A 14547-nucleotide genomic window follows, 5' to 3' on the forward strand; every position below is an offset into this window, starting at 1 on the left:
AGATATTATGCCATCTCTTGTGTACTTGGCATACATATACCCAATGCCAGTCAGTATGAGGAGACCTATTATGCGCCTCGTGTTCACTTTCTTGTGGGGAGGGAGATATGAGTATGTGGCGAGGGCCCGCATGCTGGCAGGGATTGAAGCAGGGGGAAGAGATGTCCCACACCTCCCGTTGAAGCTAGACTGCATATTTGTTTCTTTTTTGTGGAGGGAGATGTCAACTCCAGTCGTACACCCATCAGGACACTTCCTGCGGCTCTATTTTTCCTATCAGGCCAGGCGCGTGTTGGTCTGGAACAATTTAGGGCCCCGGGTGGAGCAACAGCCATGGCATTACCAGTACGCAGCCAGGTGGCTGCGGGCCCATCCCGAGGCCTCAGAAACCAGTGTCAGACTGAACCACAAATTCCTTTATAAAGTTGTCAGACAGAGAGTGATCGCACCGGCAGTGGTTGGGATCCCGAAGAGTATTTGGAAGGGGATACAGCCACGGGGGCTGGACAATGGTCTCAAAGATCTCAATTGGCTATGCCTTCACAAATGTCTGCCAGTGCGAGATGTAATGTACCGGCATAGTTTAGCAAGATCCCCTGTGTGCCCGAGGGAAGGCTGTATGGGGGAAGAAACTGTCAGGCATGTCATGTGGGACTGTCCCTTTGCTAGTATTGTGTGGAGTAGAGCAGCGACATGGCTGGGGAGGTTAGACCCTGGGTTTAAATTGACATGGACTAGGGTGGTAGAAGGGGGAGGTTTGGGGAGTAAACATTTCCTTACGTGGCTAATTATAAGCCTGGTTAAGAGGAGTTTGTGGGTGGCTAGGCAAGACCTGGTGGGAAAAAACAGGGAAAGTCGCTTGGAGGGGGTGTTAAAGAGAGTGGAATTAGATATAAAGGGGAGGATTGAACGGGACATCAGGAAGTGGGGGAAGCATGCTGCCTTGGAAAGGTGGAAAGGAGGTTTTGGGTGGGGATGGTGAATCCTGAAGACATTGCATAAGTGTATTTTGTGTTTTTTTTGTGTATTGACAAATGCTGGTTACTGACATGTAACTGTGAAATATAATTAAGTTGCATGATGCAAAACGTGAAGTTTGTATGTTTGAAATTGTATGATTTGTGTACAGAATTTTGATAATAAAAAAAAAAAAAAAAAAAAAAAAAAAAAATCTGTTCTTATCAGTTTAATATCTGATATGTCCTCTATATGAGGATAACGTATTAAGCAGATTTTTAGCATCGGGAGATGAAAAAGGGGCTTGCCCCGTTCACTCCACGCATTGACCTGGTATTGCAGCATTGCCGGGAACGGTGCACTCCTCAAATGCCTTGTGGACAACCAAACACCAATCCAAATGGATCTGTTGATTAGCTTCACACTTTAATGAACGACGAGGATCTCATTCGCTGTCTGTCTTCAAGGCTGGGGATTGTGTCAAAACAAAGGCCTTGTTTATTCCTTACTGACGCCCCTCGTGGAACATCGCTGTGCTCCCAGCCTGAGCTTAATGCTAAAGGGCTGCACTCTGGGATTATGCCATCTGGGAACCGTCATCCGGAGTACTGCATCTGGGAATGCCGCCCCTGTCTCTGTCTCTTCCAACTCATACTTACCTGGCAGGGGAGATACCATGATCAAGAAGGTGGTTCACCCAGGGCGAGGCCCAGCCATTGCACTCCGGTTGTTCTGACCACTGCGAATTCCCCAAATGTGGGAATCTCGACTGCATAATTTCTGGTAGTGGGGGACTGCGTTCGCGCTCTCCCCTGATTGTTTTATTGAAAAGAATATCAAGTGATTTGTACTTTTGACTGGAGGGGAGGAAATAGTACTATGGAGAATATTGCCCTCTTTAAGATGTGGGAATGGGTGTGGCTTCAGATTTGGAACAGGGCACGTGAACTCAGGCTTACCATGAGCGTTTTGACTTGGGCAACTAGGGACTTTGGCTGTTCTTGACAATGTTGCTGTACTTACTTTGGTTTCTCTTCATAACACACAAGTCTTTCGCCTTTTACTAGAGACTTCCGTGGAGCGGAATACCAATGAGTTCAACCTATTTTTAGCAGGCTTTGCCATTTGGCTGAGCCTTGTACAGTTGTGAAAAGAAAGAAAGCTGTCCTTAACGAGACCACGGTGCTTGACCATGGAGTGCTTGGATGTGTGCCAAAGCAGCAGCCACTGCTATGTCCCTTGGAAAGAACTGCACCATGACAAGGGTGAAACGTGTCAGGAGGGTGACTCAGGAAGCAAACAGTTGGGGCTCATTGCTTCTTGGCCTTTTGGCTAAGATCAAGTGTAGTATCTGTTCTTATCAGTTTAATATCTGATATGTCCTCTATATGAGGATAACGTATTAAGCAGATTTTTAGCATCGGGAGATGAAAAAGGGGCTTGCTCCGTTCACTCCATGCATTGACCCGGTATTGCAGCATTGCCGGGAACGGTGCACTCCTCAAATGCCTTGTGGACAACCAAACACCAATCCAAATGGATCAGTCTGTTGATTAGCTTCACACTTTAATGAACGACGAGGATCTCATTCGCTGTCTGTCTTCAAGGCTGGGGATTGTGTCAAACAAAGGCCTTGTTTATTCCTTACTGACGCCCCTCGTGGAACATCGCTGTGCTCCCAGCCTGAGCTTAATGCTAAAGGGCTGCACTCTGGGATTATGCCATCTGGGAACCGTCATCCGGAGTACTGCATCTGGGAATGCCGCCCCTGTCTCTGTCTCTTCCAACTCATACTTACCTGGCAGGGGAGATACCATGATCAAGAAGGTGGTTCACCCAGGGCGAGGCCCAGCCATTGCACTCCGGTTGTTCTGACCACTGCGAATTCCCCAAATGTGGGAATCTCGACTGCATAATTTCTGGTAGTGGGGGACTGCGTTCGCGCTCTCCCCTGATTGTTTTGTTGAAAAGAATATCAAGTGGTTGTACTTTTGATTGGAGGGGAGGAAATAGTACTATGGAGAATATTGCCCTCTTTAAGATGTGGGAATGGGTGTGGCTTCAGATTTGGAACAGGGTGAAACGTGTCAGGAGGGTGACTCAGGAAGCAAACAGTTGGGGCTCATCGCTTCTCGGCCTTTTGGCTAAGATCAAGTGTAGTATCTGTTCTTATCAGTTTAATATCTGATATGTCCTCTATATGAGGATAACGTATTAAGCAGATTTTTAGCATCGGGAGATGAAAAAGGGGCTTGCTCCGTTCACTCCACGCATTGACCCGGTATTGCAGCATTGCCGGGAACGGTGCACTCCTCAAATGCCTTGTGGACAACCAAACACCAATCCAAATGGATCAGTCTGTTGATTAGCTTCACACTTTAATGAACGACGAGGATCTCATTCGCTGTCTGTCTTCAAGGCTGGGGCTTGTGTCAAACAAAGGCCTTGTTTATTCCTTTCTGACGCCCCTCGTGGAACATCGCTGTGCTCCCAGCCTAAGCTTAATGCTAAATCCCTGCACTCTGGGATTATGCCATCTGGGAACCGTCATCCGGAGTACTGCATCTGGGAATGCCGCCCCTGTCTCTGTCTCTTCCAACTCATACTTACCTGGCAGGGGAGATACCATGATCAAGAAGGTGGTTCACCCAGGGCGAGGCCCAGCCATTGCACTCCGGTTGTTCTGACCACTGCGAATTCCCCAAATGTGGGAATCTCGACTGCATAATTTCTGGTAGTGGGGGACTGCGTTCGCGCTCTCCCCTGATTGTTTTGTTGAAAAGAATATCAAGTGATTTGTACTTTTGACTGGAGGGGAGGAAATAGTACTATGGAGAATATTGCCCTCTTTAAGATGTGGGAATGGGTGTGGCTTCAGATTTGGAACAGGGCACGTGAACTCAGGCTTACCATGAGCGTTTTGACTTGGGCAACTAGGGACTTTGGCTGTTCTTGACAATGTTGCTGTACTTACTTTGGTTTCTCTTCATAACGCACAAGTCTTTCGCCTTTTACTAAAGACTTCCGTGGAGAGGAATACCAATGAGTTCAACCTATTTTTAGCAGGCTTTGCCATTTGGCTGAGCCTTGTACAGTTGTGAAAAGAAAGAAAGCTGTCCTTAATGAGACCACGGTGCTTGACCATGGAGTGCTTGGATGTGTGCCAAAGCAGCAGCCACTGCTATGTCCCTTGGAAAGAACTGCACCATGACAAGGGTGAAACGTGTCAGGAGGGTGACTCAGGAAGCAAACAGTTGGGGCTCATCGCTTCTCGGCCTTTTGGCTAAGATCAAGTGGTGTTGCGGAAAAATACAGCACAGAGAGAGCTAACAACGAGACAGCAATGGCCGCAAGGGGCCAAAAAGAGCAGTCGATCCCAAGGGTCGGGCTGAGACACACGCTACGATTCCAGGCAACCACGGAAGACTACAATCTGCAGTCCAGAGAGTTTTTTGGCAGGCAAGTCATAATTGGGCAGCTACAACTGAAGGTGGAGGAGGTGCACTGCATCCAGTGGAACCAGCAGGAGAAGGCGTTCGACGTTACACTGAGGACCGAGGAGATCTACCGGAGTGTGGCTGAAATATGCCGAGCAGAGGCAGGGGTAAGGCCGCTAGCCGGCTACAGAGTACTGAACCTGGACAGACCTAATTTCAGAACAATAACTGTGCATATGTACAACCCCTTTGTTAATGACTCAGCACTAGCTGCATTCCTGGGGCAGTATGGAGAGGTGGTGACGGCTGCAAGGCATATAAAGGACACCCTGGGGTTTTGGACTGGGCGGCGCCAGTTCCAGGTACTGCTGTATCATGACGCAGAAGGTCCAGGAGGCCTGAAACATCCACCTGCCTTCTTCAGCCTTGGTGGAGATCGTGGGTATCTATTTTACCCACGGCAACCTGCTTTCTGCAGGAAGTGCAGACAGTCAGGACATTCAGAGGCAGGCTGTGGGGAAACAAGATGCCGTTTCTGTGGGCAAGAAGGGCATTCGGCCAAGGACTGCACAGAGCCAAGGACGTGCCATGGATGCGGTGGAACTGACCACCTGTACCGAGGTTGTCCTGGCCGCAAGAAAACTTTTGCGGAGGCTGCCAAACCGACTGAGGCTGGCGAGCCGAGTAGGGGAGCCACACAGAATGACGGGGAGAGGACGGTACAGGAGGGCTCCGGAGCCGACGCGTTGGGGAGTAAAGGGGAGGCAGCGTCCCGGGATGAGGGCACCGCCGGAACAGATGGAATGGCCAAGGCATCCACAGACATTATGGACGATTTTCCTGTCCTCACTTCCGATCCCTCCAAATCAAAGCAAGGGGCACGGAAAGGGTCGCAGGCATTTGGAACAGGACTCTCGACAGAGCTTGGAGAGAGTGGGGAGGGGGTACGGAGCAAAAAGTCAAAGGGGGGACAGACCAACAAGGGTGGGATTGAGGGGGGGAGGGGAGGGGGAACAGGTCAGCATAAGAGAGCCGCTGATAAAGTGGAGGAAGGAGGGGCCCAGGAGCAGAAGGATGGGGATACGGGTCAAGAGGTGGGAGGGGAGATGGGTGAGCAGTCATTGGGAGAAGCAGTTGCCATACTAACAGAAGGTTTAGGCCTGAGCTTCGATCTTCCCCCAGGCCTCCTCATGCTGTCGTCCCCCTTAGGGGAGGACGCTTATGAGGGGCTTAACAGACCAACAACGTCGCCAAACGCAGGGCCGTTTTCCTGGGCTGACGAGATGGATAAAGAGAATGTATACCTTTAGGGTAGTGGGAACCAGCAATAGGAATCTTTATTTAAGATGCACAATGGGTTTTTTTGGGTGGGGATGGTAAATCCTGAAGACTTTGCATGAGTGTATTTTGTGTTTGTTTTTTTTTGTGTATTGACAAATGCTGGTTACTGACATGTAACTGTGAAATAGAATTAAGTTGCATGATGCAAAACATGTGAAGTTTGTATGTTTGAAATTGTATGATTTGTGTACAGAATTTTGATAATAAAAAAAAAGAAAAAAAAAAAAAAAAAAAAAAAAAAAAAAATCTGTTCTTATCAGTTTAATATCTGATATGTCCTCTATATGAGGAGAACGTATTAAGCAGATTTTTAGCATCGGGAGATGAAAAAGGGGCTTGTTCCGTTCACTCCACGCATTGACCCGGTATTGCAGCATTGCCGGGAACGGTGCACTCCTCAAATGCCTTGTGGACAACCAAACACCAATCCAAATGGATCAGTCTGTTGATTAGCTTCACACTTTAATGAACGATGAGGATCTCATTCGCTGTCTGTCTTCAAGGCTGGGGCTTGTGTCAAACAAAGGCCTTGTTTATTCCTTTCTGACGCCCCTCGTGGAACATCGCTGTGCTCCCAGCCTAAGCTTAATGCTAAATCCCTGCACTCTGGGATTATGCCATCTGGGAACCGTCATCCGGAGTACTGCATCTGGGAATGCCGCCCCTGTCTCTGTCTCTTCCAACTCATACTTACCTGGCAGGGGAGATACCATGATCAAGAAGGTGGTTCACCCAGGGCGAGGCCCAGCCATTGCACTCCGGTTGTTCTGACCACTGCGAATTCCCCAAATGTGGGAATCTCGACTGCATAATTTCTGGTAGTGGGGGACTGCGTTCGCGCTCTCCCCTGATTGTTTTGTTGAAAAGAATATCAAGTGGTTTGTACTTTTGATTGGAGGGGAGGAATTATTTTTACTTCATTCTTTCTCTCAGTTTCAACACCCACAATCTCAGCATCCGTGGTGATGCTGAGTGCTAGTGGCTCTGCCACTAGGCTATATAACATTGCCGACAGGGGGCACCCCTGTCTAATTGATCTTTCCAAATTAACCCATTCAGTTAAGTACCCGTTTATTTTTATCCTACTCTTAGCCTGTTTGTACATAAGTTTAATCCAGTTCATAAAATTATCCCCAAACCCAAATCTATGTAATACCTCCCACAAAAAACTATGCTCCACCCGGTCAAATGCTTTTTCTAAATCAATCCCTAACAAAATCCCACCCTCTTTATTCATTTTATTTACTAGGTTTTTTACTGCTATTATGTTATCGTTTATATCCCTACCCGGTATACTATACACCTGTGTTGTTGACACAATTTTATTTAACACCCCTTTCAGCCTGCTGGCCAGGACTTTAGCTAGGACTTTGTAGTCCAGGTTCAACAGGCTGATCGGTCTGTAGTTCCCCAGACTCTCCTTTGCCCCTTTTTTTTAAAAAATCAGGGTGATTACTCCCTCCGAAAAGTGATCGGAGACTGCATCCTTCCCGGCCATGTCCTCAAAGACTTGTAATAAGATTGGAGAGAGTAGCTCCGAAAAACCCGCATAGAACTCCGCTGTGAGTCCGTCCGCACCTGGGCTCTTGTTGTTTTTCAAGCTTTTTATTGCCACTATGATCTCTTGCTCAGTGAGTGGGAGCTCACACGCTTGCTTCTCAGCAACGCTAATCTGTTTTTTAATTTGGCTGGTCATAATTTCGATCTGCACCTTCCCAGGGTTCTGTTTTTTGTACAAAGTGCTATAAAAACCATGCGCCACAGTTAACAATTCACTGCTCCCACTCACCAGCTTACCATCCTCTCTTTTCAGTTCCGCAATATGCTGGTTTTCCTGAGCCACTCTCTCCAGCCCCAGGAAGAATGCAGTGCTCCTCTCACCCTCCAGTAAGTATTGTGCGCGGCTCCTAATTGCAGCACCTTTGCACCGCTTTGTTTCAAAACCTGCTAACATATTTTTTAAAACCTCATAGTTTTCACTACCGTGCGTCTTATTCTTTTCCATTTCTCCAATTTCAATATTTAACAGTGCATTCGTACTGTTCTCTTCACGTTTTTCCTCCCCTCTTTTTTCCCTACTGTATCTTATAGTACATTTTTTCATTTTTATTTTTATATCCTCCCAATATATCAGTTTATCCTCCACAACCTGGATATCCTGTGCACACTGTTTTATAATTTTTGTCATTTTATTCCGATATATTTTATCCTCTAAAAGGCTGTTGTTCAGGCACCAAGTTCCCCTGCCTTTCTTCCCCTTTACAGTCCCCAAGTTCACTTCCAGCAACGCATGATCGCTCCATGCGTTGAAGGTGTATTTTATATTTTCCACCTCCTTAATCATCCCTGCAGCTGCCAGGATCAAGTCTATTCGGGACTGTTTCAGTACCCCCAAGACCACCTGCCGCCGCGAATAGGCTCTTACACCGGGATTAAAAACGCGCCAAACATCTACTAAGTTCTTCAGAGTCATTAGTTCTTTCAGAGCATTTCTGCTCGTGTCGCACCTGAATTTATCGTGTGAGTTGTCACTGCTGGTGAGCGTGATGTTGAAATCTCCCAGCACCACAATTTTATTTGTCACCCACTTATTCAGTGTTTTAAAGAACCCCCTCCTCTCCTCAGGTGCGTTGTAAATAGCCTTGTGAAATCCTTTTAGCCTCGCACTCATTAATACTGCCACCCCGCGCGCTCTCCCAGTTCTCACCTGGGAGTATATCTCCCATCTCCACAGTTTTTTAACTCTCTTAAGCACTTCCGTGTCCCAGCCAGTTTCTTGCAAACATACAATGTCTGAGGACTTACATTTTGCTAGCACTGCCTCTATTTTGTCCTGGCTCCTGCACCCATTAACATTAAGCGAGACTAGAGAGAGGGAGGATAGCGCCATGAGAGCAGTCACGCAAGTGCAGACAGGGAATATTTTAGCCCACATCAATATTTGCCCCTATATAATCCCTTCGGCCTTCTACTTGCGTTTTTAGCAGCCGCACTGGGCCTCCTCAGCGTGGTCTTTTCCGGTTGATATTCGTCATCCGAGCCCGAAGGTGGCTCTGCAGGCGGTGAGGGGGAGCACCCCCCCCTCCTCTTCTGCTCGTGCTGACCGTCTCCAGAGGAACTCCGTGCTCCCTTATTACTGCCATCCTCTCTCAGGTCATGGCCGCCGAGCCCGCCACCCTCGACACTCGCTTGCCCTTTGCCGTGGTGCCCAGTCTCTGGCTCTCCTCCATCGCCGTCAGGACCCGGTTGTTCGGCCGCGATGCGGACTGCAGCCGGCCCCTCTGCTTCGTCTGCGTCGTTGTTGTCGTCAGCGCTTCCAGCATCATTGTCTGCACGGCTGCGGCCACTGGCTCCAGCACTGCTCCTTCTGCGCCCATCTCCGTCACGCCTGCCTCGACACTCTCCCGGTTTGGCATCGCTGTTGTCGCCGCCATCCTCTCCACTCCTTAAGTCTGCCCCTGACCTCGCCACCGTCCCTGGCTCCACGGCTGCTCTGCCCACCTGCCCAGGTGTCAGCCCGGTACTAGGGCCCGTCAGCTCCCCCCCTGTCAGCAGGTCTATCTCCGGCACCGGCTGTACGTTGCAGCTGGTCCCCGCCTCCTCCTCATCCATCTGGGCCTGCTCCTCATCTTCTCCCCCGGGGCCGGAGGAATCTGCAGAGCTGTTCAGGTCAATCAGCTCCTCCTCCTCCGTCCCCTTTGCCTCCTCTGTCACCAGCTCCCCCACACACATACAGAGTTCAGGTATTTTGTTACATCGTTTGCATTTCTTCCCCTTTGATGCACACTCTCTGGCAATGTGCCCTTGTTCGCCACACTTGTGGCACCGAAACTCCGGGCATTCTCTTAGAATGTGGCCCGGCTGCATGCAGCCCCTACATATCTTAGCCTGCCCATCATGCAGTACCCTGAAATACTCTGATCCCACTGCAGTCTCGAATTTTGTGGAATAGGGCAGGGACTGCACGCGCTCTGTAAACCTCACTCTCAGGTATCTAGTACCGTCCGTCACACGTGAGCCGGGCCACACTCTCCTCCGTATGGCAGAAATTGCCGTTACCCCCCAGCTGGCCAATTTAGCCAGGATACTTTCGTCCGTTATATAAAAAGGCAAGTTCAGGAAAGACACCACCAGCTCATTGTTCATCAGTTCGCTTGCATGTACCCGCGTGTCTCCCACCCTGAAGCCCTCCATTAATTTGTCTTTTGCCGCAAAATCAGCCATAGTCAGTTCGTACTTCCTTGGTGAGACAGCTCTGCACGCCATTAGAGCCCCGCACTGTTTCTGGATCTGTGTGATCAGACCCATAGCAGTCATATTGTCTCCTCCCTCCAGCTCCACATTTACTGTCAGTCTCTTTAAATCACTCGTACTCCTCACCTTCTCCGCAGCTTTCCTTGCTGCATTTTCCTGCTCGTTCCTCACAGCAACCACCAGGTTATTCACCACAGCTTCAGCTGGGGCCTCTCTTCTCTCTATCGCCCGTGTGGGCATCTCTTTACTCGTAGTCGGTAATCCAATCCGTGTCACGCCATCTTTCGCCATCGGTAAGGGGGTATCCGTTTGGGTTGTCATTAGGCCATGCAGGGTCGTACCGTCTTTGTCAATCATACCAGGGGTGTCCGTGTTCATCGTCGTTGTTCCATGCAGGGTTTGGTACACAGGTGAGGCAATCATCATGGGGGGAGGGGAAAAAAAACGCTCTTCTACAAACAATTGTAAAAAGAGGGAAAACCACGACAAAACGACGGAATTAGACACTTCCCCCCCGAACAGTGAAACACTGTCGGGGGTAATGGAACGAACAAATCAAACAATTGACAAAAAAACCACTCAGGGCATGTAAGAAAACGAGTAAAGTAGAGAGAAAAGCCGGAGCAGAAAAACAAGTATGCCTCGTCTGAGGAACACCTGGAGCTGTGTGACCCACAATGCACTCTGGCTCTAGGAAGAGATTTTTTTTTTTATCTTTTTATTATCAAAAAATAACAATTTCACAAAATATTCTTTTCAATATCCATAATATTTACAACAAAAACACACATTAAGTGCTTTCAGTATACCAAACACTAAGACTAGCGAAAACCAAAAAATCATAAAAAATTAAATTGAAATCCATAAATAAAATAAAAAACATAAAATAAAGATCTACTTGGCAGAAACACAACAAAAGCAAAAACAAACAGACAAGATACCTCAAAACAAACCACCCAACAATAAAAATCAATATTTTCACAATTTACTCGTAATTACGAAAGAAAACTCTGTTATAACAGAATCCCCCATCCAAACAAAAACATAACCCTCTTTAACCAATCCTCAAACACTTTATAATAACTCAAAAAGTACCCATACACACAATTCCCACAAAGCAAAGATCAGAATCCAAAAATAAGGCAGTCCTCTGTAATCTGACATATGGTGTTTTTCTTTGTAAAATTCCCCAGGAAAAACTCCTTTTTATGTTCATACAATAATTTGCAGTGTGCTTTCACACACACTCCAAATATTATTTCCAAGTCCATGTCTTTTTCCTCAAAAAGCATCTTGTTTCTTCTCAGTATGCTTATATGTCTTGCAAAGGCCAGCATAGTGTTGATTAAAACACTGTCTGCTTCCTTCATTCTTTTGGGCACGCCAAACAACCAGGTCCAGTCCCATTCTAAGTCCAGTTCAGCCTTTATTCTACAGTGTTTATATAGTAGATTTCTCACATATTCCCTAAAAGGAAGGAGACCCGGACAGTGCAGCACTAGGTGCTCAAAGTTCTCATTTTCTTTTCTACATATTGCACATTCCCTCTTAAATTTCTCTTTATGGATTTGATGCAGGACGATGCTTGTAAATATCCTTCTGTGCCTTATTTTGAAATCCGTGTTGAAAATTGCCGGTGGGATTAGTGGGATATCTGCATTTCTCCATATTCTTTTTATTTGTTGTTTGGGGAATATTCCTTCCCATACTTTTTCCGATGCTGGTTTTGTTATTATTTTTCTAATGAGGATGTCATATATTATTTTTGTTTTTATTTGTGGGACCGGGTTTATTTTACCCTCAAAGCACAGAAAGAGATTTACAGCCTCGTCCTGCATCAAAACATTTTCCCTCCACAACTCTCTCCACTCTTGAGTTATGCATTCATTTATTTTTTCTCCCATTTCTTTTATTTGTTTGATTTTATATTTTCTCCCAGCTTTTTTTAAGCCTCGCACCGTTTTCTCTATGTCGAAAAACCCCTCTTTATTAACCACCTTCCCAATAGTGGTTAACCCCGCTTCACCAAGGTGGCAGCTCACCAGAGGCCTCCCCCCCGACGTGACGAACGGCGTTGAGAGAAAAGGTAATCTCATCACATGCACCTTTTTATTGCAGTCAGGTCTGAGGTAGGGCAAAATCTTATCCCATGCCTCCAGCACTTCCCTGTAGAACCCCGTCAGGGCCTCCCTGACATTTCTGGGAGAGAAAGCGCACAAATTGTACATGCTTCTCTCGCCGTACTCTGCTAGGCGGCCCGTCAGGTAATCCTTCCAGGGCAGCTGCCTCTCCGGATCTAAAAATCTACCTATCAATTTCACCCTCAGTGCGTCTCTTTTTGCACTTATATCAATTAGACTTAAGCCTCCCTCCCTTTTGTTAGCAATTAATGTCTTGCGAGCTATCGCATTTCCCTTTCCTCTCCAAAGAAATGAGGAAATCACGCTGTTTAGCGAATTTAGAGCCCACTCTGGCATCTCACAAGACCCCAAAATGTGATTCATTTTGGACAGTATTAGGACATTTGTTATGATTACCTTTCCTTTCACGTTGAGTCCTCGTGCACACCATAGATTTAAAGTTATTTTTGTTTTCCCTAAAACCTCTCTCCATGTCTTGTCCCTGGCCTCGTTTTCATCCTTTCCTATATAAATTCCTAAGATCTTTCTTTCCTGTTTCATTATATTATAACCCCAGGAATTATTTAGTGCCTCATCCCTATTAAAAAACATTATTTCCGATTTATTTTTATTTACTTTTGCACCCGAAGCTTTCTCATATTTATTTAATATCTCAATAATTTTTTCTATATTTTCCTTTGTTTTAACAAATATATTTATGTCGTCCACATATTGAACTATTTTTATTTCATTTCCTGTTGGTGTTACTATCCCATTTATTGTTTTATCATTTAATATCATATTTGCTATTGGCTCCGCTATCAGACTGTACAGTAGAGCCGACAGCGGGCATCCCTGCCTAACTGATCTTTCGACCCTTATACTTCCTGTCAGGCTTCCATTAAATTTGATTTTGCTTTCTGCCCCTTTATATAATAGTTTTATCCAATTAATAAATACTTCACCAAATCCAAACTTTCCCAATATTTCCCAAAGAAAATCATGACTCACTCTATCGAATGCCTTCTCCAGGTCCACTCCTAGCATTATCCCTCCTTCTTTTCCCATAGTTCTAACTGTATCTCTGACTGTGTTTATTGAGTCTCCTATGTCTCTACCCGGTATACTATATGTTTGTGTTGGTCCTATTAATGTGCTGATTACCTGTTTTAATCTGTTTGCAAGTGTTTTTGTCAATATTTTATAGTCTGTGTTTAATAAACTGATTGGTCTGTAGTTACTTAATTTTGTCTTACTCCCCTTGTTTTTGAAAATGATTGTTATTATTCCCTCAGCGAAAGAGGCCGGTGTTTTTTGTTCTTTTCCCATTATTTGAAAGAGTTTGGATAAGATCGGTATCATATGTTTTTTATACTGTTTATAAAACTCTGCTGGTAGGCCGTCCGCCCCCGGACTTTTATTGTTATTTAGTCCGTCTATTGCCATCTCTATTTCTTCCCTGGCTATTGGCATGTCACACCAATTTTTATTATTCTCTTCTAGTTTTACACTTATGCTATTTATTACATTATTGTTTTCTTCTTCATCATCATTTCTTCCCTTTGAAAATAGTTTTTGATAGAAGTCTTGTATTTCCATCTTTATTTCTTCTTGTTCTTCAATCATTTCCCCTTCCGTATTTTCAATTTGATCTATATATGTTCTTTTTAGATTTATTTTTTCTAAGCCCAGAAAGAACGCCGTACATCTCTTTCCTTCTATTGTATGCTTTGCTCTGCTTCGAACCATTGCCCCTATGCATCTTTTCCTTTCAATTTCTTTTAATTTTTCTTCATATATTTTAAATCTTTCACAGTTATGATTTGGATTTATTTCACATTCTGTTACCTCTTTTTGCAGAAGTTCACTTAAATCCCTTTCTTCCTTTTTTTCTTCCCAGTTCTTTGTTTTGCTGTGTTTTATACATATTTTTTTTATTTTTTCCTTTGCGTCTTCCCAAAAATCACACACATCATCTACATAGTCTAAATCTCCATCAACATTTCTTAGTAATTTCTCTAATCTTATTTTTAATTCTGGTTCCTCTAGTATACTAGTGTTTAGGCACCATATGCCTCCCTTTTTTTGTTTTATTTTTCCCACTGACAGTCGCATATACGCATGGTCGCTCCAGGTATTGAATTCATATTTAAAGTCTGTTACTTGCTTGACTATACTTGAAGCTGCCAAGCAAAGTTCAATTCGGGATTGTTTTAATTTTCCTTTCACCGTTTGCCTCCTTGAGAAGCCATTTTTCCCTCTGTTAAAAACACTAAATATGTCTATCATATTATTTTGTATCATTATCTTCTTTATTATCCTTCTACTTGCATCATTTTTAAACGTGTTATTCTTTGATACATCCTTTTCATCTAAGGCCACATTAAAGTCACCCATAATTATTGTATTTATATTACATTCATTTCCTATTTCCTTAA

At 45.3% G+C, this 14547-nt stretch overlaps 9 non-coding genes and 1 pseudogene across 9 annotated transcripts; all 10 read left to right on the forward strand.

The window, feature by feature from the left end:
• The first annotated feature begins 1125 nt into the window (after positions 1-1125).
• LOC142953576 (U2 spliceosomal RNA) lies at positions 1126-1324 on the forward strand. Its single transcript, XR_012955206.1, has one exon. It is a non-coding gene; the product is annotated as a U2 spliceosomal RNA (small nuclear RNA).
• A 284-nt stretch (positions 1325-1608) lies between these two features.
• Positions 1609-1772, forward strand: LOC142953239 (U1 spliceosomal RNA). The gene has a single exon (XR_012954884.1). It is a non-coding gene; the product is annotated as a U1 spliceosomal RNA (small nuclear RNA).
• Positions 1773-1976: 204 nt separating this feature from the next.
• On the forward strand, positions 1977-2093 carry LOC142953833 (U5 spliceosomal RNA). Its single transcript, XR_012955432.1, has one exon. It is a non-coding gene; the product is annotated as a U5 spliceosomal RNA (small nuclear RNA).
• Positions 2094-2269: 176 nt separating this feature from the next.
• Positions 2270-2460, forward strand: LOC142953495 (U2 spliceosomal RNA). The gene has a single exon (XR_012955131.1). It is a non-coding gene; the product is annotated as a U2 spliceosomal RNA (small nuclear RNA).
• Positions 2461-2747: 287 nt separating this feature from the next.
• LOC142953240 (U1 spliceosomal RNA) lies at positions 2748-2911 on the forward strand. The gene has a single exon (XR_012954885.1). It is a non-coding gene; the product is annotated as a U1 spliceosomal RNA (small nuclear RNA).
• Positions 2912-3081: 170 nt separating this feature from the next.
• Positions 3082-3272, forward strand: LOC142953475 (U2 spliceosomal RNA). Its single transcript, XR_012955112.1, has one exon. It is a non-coding gene; the product is annotated as a U2 spliceosomal RNA (small nuclear RNA).
• Positions 3273-3559: 287 nt separating this feature from the next.
• Positions 3560-3723, forward strand: LOC142953241 (U1 spliceosomal RNA). Its single transcript, XR_012954886.1, has one exon. It is a non-coding gene; the product is annotated as a U1 spliceosomal RNA (small nuclear RNA).
• Positions 3724-3927: 204 nt separating this feature from the next.
• Positions 3928-4044, forward strand: LOC142953780 (U5 spliceosomal RNA). Its single transcript, XR_012955382.1, has one exon. It is a non-coding gene; the product is annotated as a U5 spliceosomal RNA (small nuclear RNA).
• Positions 4045-5924: 1880 nt separating this feature from the next.
• Positions 5925-6134, forward strand: LOC142953607 (U2 spliceosomal RNA; annotated as a pseudogene).
• Positions 6135-6421: 287 nt separating this feature from the next.
• On the forward strand, positions 6422-6585 carry LOC142953243 (U1 spliceosomal RNA). The gene has a single exon (XR_012954888.1). It is a non-coding gene; the product is annotated as a U1 spliceosomal RNA (small nuclear RNA).
• Positions 6586-14547: the final 7962 nt, after the last annotated feature.

The sequence above is a fragment of the Anarhichas minor genome, unplaced genomic scaffold (assembly GCF_050575085.1).
Source record: "Anarhichas minor isolate MPS153535 unplaced genomic scaffold, ASM5057508v1 ptg000018l, whole genome shotgun sequence".
NCBI classification, from domain to species: Eukaryota; Metazoa; Chordata; class Actinopteri; order Perciformes; family Anarhichadidae; genus Anarhichas; species Anarhichas minor.